The sequence below is a fragment of the Trifolium pratense genome, linkage group LG1 (assembly GCF_020283565.1).
Source record: "Trifolium pratense cultivar HEN17-A07 linkage group LG1, ARS_RC_1.1, whole genome shotgun sequence".
In the NCBI taxonomy this organism is placed as follows: domain Eukaryota; kingdom Viridiplantae; phylum Streptophyta; class Magnoliopsida; order Fabales; family Fabaceae; genus Trifolium; species Trifolium pratense.
In genome coordinates, this window is record NC_060059.1 from 22294142 (window position 1) to 22301347 (window position 7206).

Below are 7206 nucleotides of genomic sequence, written 5' to 3' on the forward strand. Positions count from 1 at the left end.
TTTTCACTTCTTCCATTTGCAACACTTTCATAAGTTTGGAGTGATCCAACCAGTTCATCCAGCTTCATCTCAGATATGTTTTTGGCTTCTTCCATAGCTGTGACTTTCATATCAAATTTCTTTGGAAGTGATCTAAGCATTTTTCTTACTAACTTTTCTTCGGGAATTTTCTCCCCCAAAGCATCAAATTGATTATCATAGTCTAGAATAGTCATATGAAAATCTTGAATTGTTTCCTCCTCCTTCATACGTAAATTTTCAAACTGAGTAGTAAGAATCTGTAATTTAGACATTTTTACCTGAGGAGTACCTTCATGAACAGTTTCAAGAATCTTCCAAGCTTCCTTTGCTGAGACACATTTTTTGATTAGTTTGAAGATGTGTTTATCTACCCCATTGTATAATGCATATAATGCTTTTGAGTTTCCCAAAGCAAGCTCATCCTCTTCTTTAGACCAGTCCTCCTCAGCTTTTAGTTTAAGTGTTGGCTTTCCATCCTTGTCAATGACCACGGGGGGGTCCCATCCTTTCAGAACAGCCTTCCAAGTTTTGCTATCCATAGATTTTAGGAAAGCAATCATGCGCGATTTCCAATAATCATAGTTGGAGACACCAACTAGAAGCGGTGGTCTGCTTACAAGCCCTCCTTCCTTTTCAATGTTGCCAGACATTTTCCCTGGAGCTCACCCTATAACCAGAAAGGGTGCCTGCTCTGATGCCAATTGAAATCTGGCACGCAGTGAACACAATGCTGCACAAGATGCTATAGCACACGTTGCAGCAAGACAGTCGCAGAACACAGTAAATAAATAAATAAATTGCAGAACAATAAATAAGACAGGAAATTGTTAACCCAGTTCAGTGCAACGTCACCTACTCTGGGGGATACCAATCCAGGAATGAATCCACTATAATAGCTCTAGTTCAAAGCCCTCGACCAACACCCGGTACTTGACTTATCACCTAGACACTACCCGTGCAATCCTACCTAAGAACCTCTTAGATAATGAGACCCCGTCCCAAATTCCCTCTAACAACACGTACCATGTTGCTGTCAATAATAATAATCAAGATGGAGACACTCTCCTAGAAACTAGACCACACTCTTGCTTAAAAGCTTATGAGTGAATCACACACACTAACTCCGTGCTTAAAAGCTTAGGAGCAGCTTACAATAAACAACACAAACCCAGTCCTAAACTTGCATCAAAACGATACAAGAAAGGCTCACAAAAGACACACACACTAAACCTCAAAAACGCACACTTTAGTAATACAAGGTTTAGAAATCTCAAGTTCAATAGCCTTGAGGCTTCACATATTTATAGTCTTCAATTGTCTTGATGTCCAAGTTAGGTCTTCAGTCTTGTACAGCTGTGAGAATTGCGGCCCAACCCTAAATTAATTTCAAAAATATAATTTGTTTGTTTCATGTTGTACCAAACAAAAAAAAGCCAAAAATATAATATAATTATATTTTTGTTTTAAATCACTTTCCTTTGACCGACTTCAATAAAACTTGCTGAGTAAGTCTCGTCTTGCCTAGACGCACGTGCCTGAATATATAATTGAAGCAAATCTTGACTCAGATTTGAAATAAAAATTCTGCACGAAAACAGAGCTTCAGTATGATGTACTATAATGCTACAGCATCTCAGTTCAGCATCTGGCTGGTTGGCTTTTGCAAAATGTAGCCAATCAAAACACCAACAGAAATTTCATCAGAGGATGCTGAGGAGAAATCTGAGATTTCTTCTGAGTATTATCCATCTGATTAGGATTAGGTTGTCTTTTTCTTTTTCTTTTTACCAATGTACTCAACATGGTTAGAGCATTAATAAAAAATTTCCGTTTTAAAAAGCATCTTGTGTTCTTATGTTCTTATTTATCAAGACAATAAAAATAGCACAAGCAAAACAAACAAAACAAATGACAAACCACATAATCAAGAAAAGCAAACATAGCTTAAAAAAAAAAATTGTTCAGAGGATAAACAGAAAATAAAAAGAAAACTTAAAACAAGTGCAGAGAATCCTAGGGTTTCTTAAGAAAGGCTAAGAGCTGGTCGAATTTGTCATTCAAGGATCCCACATTGGAAACTAAACCATCCACCTTGGTTTCCAATGTCTCTTGAGCAGCTCTTTGACGTTCTAAACCTTCTTGCTGTTCCCTCAGGGCTTCTTGAAATATCTGCAATTGATCAGCCACAACAGGAGCTTGATCTTCAACCATAGGTGCCTTGCCTTTATCAGAGGGTTCACCTTCCTCTGGATAATCAATCATCAGGACATCATCCTGGTTCAGCACATTCAGTACATCCTCTTCTGTGGCATCCTCATTATGTAGCTCATTTGCCAAGTCGGCAACTCTAGCAGCAGCTTCTTCTAACCTTTCAGACTCAGACCTCTGAGCTTCAAGACTCTGAAACAGCTTGGAGTCTATCCAGATGACTTTGAAAGCGTTCAGACGGTGTTCAACAGCAGCAATTGCTTCCAGCTTAGCAAGTTCAAATCCAGCATGATTGAACATGGTTAACCTTTTCAATTCAGCCCTAGCCATACTTTCCCTCAGGAAGCTTATCACATCCAAGTCTCTTCTTCCAATCACAGCCTTAATCTCTGCAGCAGCAACATCCAAAGCATTGCAAATCCTTGCCTTAATGCTTGAAACCTCTAGGTCCACATCAGAAGGACAAACTAGAAACCTGTCCTTAAGCGAAGATAATCTAACTAAGTCTTGATGAAACTGAGCGGATAGATTACCAAAAGGGTTGGATGATGATGGTGAAGGATTGGGAATGGTAGAGAGAGTAGGTGTTTCAGTAGCAGGGTTGTCAATAATCACAACTTCTGCGTCTGAAGGCTTGGGAGCACAAGTGTGAATATGCTCAGGAGAAGCATGTTCAGTACTTGGATTAGGATGGGGTTCAGGGGTTGGTTCAGATGATGAGATGTCAGAAGTGGATTCAGGGTAAATATGCTCAGGAGATGGTTCAGGAGATTTATGGTCAGGTGTTGGTTCAGGAGCAATGTGTTCAGGGGTGGTGTTAGGAGATCTAAGTGGAGAAGGTTGTTTGATAGGAGAGGTTGGTTCAGCATTTGGAATATCTGGTTGAGGTTCAGATGGTAGAATGTCAGGTTGAGGTTGAGGTTGAGGTGATTTAGGTTTAGGAGGTGAGCTAGAATGTCTAGATTTGTGTTGAGTTTCATGAGAAGGAGGGTGATTATTGAGAGGGTCAGGGCTCAGATGTTTTTCAAGTTCAGATAGGGGGTTATCAGAGGTTGGATTATCAGAGGTTGGTAAAATAGTTCTGAGAGGTTTGGTGTAACCTATTCCAATCTCATTTTCATTGAAGACATACTTAGTAGACTTACCTTTATCTTTGGAACTAGGAGCAGGTCTTTTCCTCAAACGAGCAGCCAGAGTCTCTTCATCAGATTCAGTCTCATCTTCTGACGTAGATCCTTCAGATGAACTGTCTTCCTCAACAACAATAGGCTGTTTGGAAGCTCCCTCAGCAGCCTTGTTTGCAGTTTCTTCATGCTTCCTCTTAGTCCTTTGCTCAGCCATAGATTGTTCAACTTTGACTTTCTTCTGAGCCAAAAGATCTGGCTTAGGTAGAACATCTTGAGCTTCAGCCTTTCTCTTTGGTTTCCTCTTAGGGTTATACAGATTTACAGGGGCAGGAGGAACCATACTCCTGTCAACAACAAAACCTTCTTGTCTGAGCACTTCCAAGTAGTCCTGAATTACATGCTCAGCATCAGCTTCAGATATAACTGGGTAGCCTTCTACATACAGACGATCTTCAAGCCTAACAGAGAACTCTTGTGGGGGAGCAACAGGCTTAGATGCAATCAAACGCATCTTGGACAGAAAACTGGCGTTCAGAATCTCTGGATAAAACTTCTTCTGAACCAATTCTGGGTGGAATTTCCTTAAGTTCTGAACAACATGACCTTGATGCAGAAGGTCTGACAACAACCTAGGATAAACTATAGTAGTTTTCCTCTGAGATTTACTTGCAAAAATGGCTTCACAAATCCTTTCAAAAAAGTAATCTCCAAGATTAACCTTCTTTCCTGTCAGAAGGAAATACAGCAGATGACGATGAGTCCAGGAGATTGTATCAGTCCCACCAACCCTTGGACTGATAGCTGCTAAGATGATCTTGAAAAGAACTCTACATTCATCAGTCAAACCCTTGACTTTCCCTTTTAAGGAGAAGTCTGTGCAAATGAGATGCAGAAGATCATCTCTGTATCTTGTATCCTTTTCAAACACATCTAACTCTATCCCAGAGTTAGGTAGACCAAGAAGCGCATTGAAATGGATAGGCGAGAGAGCCATATTCATCCCACAGATATTTGACCTAATCTGTACACCTGTATAATCCAGCAAACCCATTTCCTTCCTAGTTTTACCCTTCAGACTAGGATTCCTTTCTATTGCAGCAAGCTCTTCCTTCTTAGCTTCATGCTTATCAAACACCTTTGCTTTCATCCAGAATTTCTTCAACAAATCTGGATAAATGGGACCATTAAGCATGTCGAAGTACTTATCCCATCCCTGAGTGATAAAGTACTTTTTAACATCAAACCCATTAGCTTGTAGACCGTCGAAATCAACCATCTTCTCTGAAAGAAAAGAGAGTTCAGATTCTGGAAACTCCATCTCGTTCCCAACGATCTGAAGATTTTTGAATATAAACGGTGGAATCCTTTTTGACGAAGAAGACGAAGCACCAGCCATTGTTGGAGATTAGGGTAAGGTTTGGAAAAACTAACGAGAGAGAAAGAAAGTTTGTTGGAGGTTTAGAGAGAATATGAAAGTGTAGGTTGTGAAAGTGAATAGTGTGCAAGTGTATTGTGTAAGTTTTATTTAAATGCACACAGTTAACACGAAAATAGCAAATTTGGGAAGTTACGCTAATTGACAGAAAGTTGAATACCAAAAATCATCATTAACCACCCACTACCTGACACACGTAGACCACGTGCAGAAATTTACTTGGTAACTGCTATTTTAATGGACAACTGTTCAGCAGTGAATACTAAACGTTTCCCACTTAAATAGTTCAGAGCCTCTGAGTTATTTAAAATTCTCTATCAGAGTTAAGTACTTCAGAGCTTATGTATCAGATGTTCTGAATCATAAGTTCTGATATACATAACCTCTTACACTTTAATTGCCAAAAAAATTTTTATTCAGAGATTGAAAACATGTTCAGATGTTTCTTTATAAAATCAAATCTTTCAACAGATAAAGCTTTAGTAAATATATCAGCCCATTGATTTTCAGTATCAACAAACTTGATATCTATAATGCCTCTCTGAACATAATCTCTGATAAAATGGTGTTTAATTTCAATATGTTTGGCTCTAGAGTGTAGAATAGGATTTTTAGATAAATGAATGGCTGCAGTATTATCACAATATAAAGGAATATTGTTACTGCTTACCTGATAATCTTCTAACTGATATTTTAGCCAGAGTAGTTGTGTACAACACTTAGCTGCTGAAATGTATTCTGCTTCTGCTGTAGACAAAGCTATAGTAGTTTGTCTCTTACTAGCCCAGGAGATAAGGTTTTCACCAACAAATTGACAATTGCCACTTGTGGATTTTCTTTCAATTTTATCTCCAGCATAGTCAGCATCACAGAATCCATTTAGCACATAATCATTGGATTTCTTATAGAGAAGTCCAAGATTAGTTGTTCCTTTCAGATACCTGAAGATTCTCTTTACAGCTGTAAGATGAGATTCTCTAGGATCTGACTGGAATCTTGCACATAAGCATACACTGAATAAAATATCTGGTCTAGAGGCTGTCAGATAGAGTAAGGAACCAATCATACCTCTGTAGACCTTTTGATCTACCTTTCCTTCATCATCTGACTTGCCCATGTTGGTAGTTGGATGCATAGGAGTATTCATTATCTTGCAGTCATCTAGATTGAATTTCTTCAGAAGTTCTTTAGTGTATTTTGATTGATGAACATAAGTTCCTTCCTTCTTCTGATTGATTTGAATTCCAAGAAAGAACTTCAACTCTCCCATCATGCTCATTTCAAATTCATCCTGCATTATCTTAGAAAAATTCTTGCACAGAGCAGCATTAGTTGAACCAAAAATAATATCATCGACATAAATTTGAATGATTAAAATGTCTTCTTTGGTTGTTTTTCTAAAGAGTGTGCAGCCAACCTTTCCTTTTTCAAAACCTTTTTCAAGAAGGAAATTACTGAGTCTATCATACCAAGCTCTTGGAGCTTGTTTCAGACCATACAGTGATTTCTTCAGTTTAAAAACATGTTCTGGGTTTGAGACATCTTCAAAACCAGGAGGTTGCTTAACATACACTTCTTCAGAAATGAAACCATTTAAGAAGGCACTTTTAACATCCATCTGATACAAGGTTATTCCATGATTAACAGCATAAGATAGAAGTAACCTGATTGCTTCAAGTCTAGCAACTGGTGCAAAGGTTTCAGTATAGTCAATCCCCTCTTGTTGACTATAACCTTGTGCAACCAATCTAGCCTTGTTTCTTACCACTTCACCTTGTTCATTCAGCTTGTTTCTGAATACCCATTTTGTTCCAATAATGTTCTTGTGTGAAGGCTTAGGCACTAGAGTCCACACATCATTCCTTTGAAATTGATTCAGCTCTTCTTGCATTGCTACAATCCAAGCATCATCTTTCAGAGCTTCATCAATCTTTGATGGTTCCATCATTGAGATAAGACCAACTAATGATTCCTCATTTCTCAGTTGAGATCTTGTCTTCCTTGGACTATCCTTGTTGCCTAAGATCAGTTCCTCTGGATGTGATGATTTGTATTTGAAGGTATTTCTTGGAGGCTCATCATCTTCAGACTCATCAACATCAGGTTCAGCAGTTGCTTCAGTTCTTTGTTGTACAGAGTCTGTAGGAACTGTTGTATTCAGAGGTTCTTCAGAAAATGGATGTTCTGAGTAGTTTGGAATATCTGAATATTGATCCTCTGATACCTGAAATCTAGACAAACCTTCCACAAGCTCTGACACTTGGTCAGGCTCTTTGTCATCAAATTTGACATGCATACTTTCTTCCACAGTGTGTGTTTCAGAAATATACAGTCTGTATGCTTTTGAGCGTTCAGAGTATCCTATAAAAATACCCTTATAACCTCTAGCATCAAATTTCTTTAGATGGACTTTGT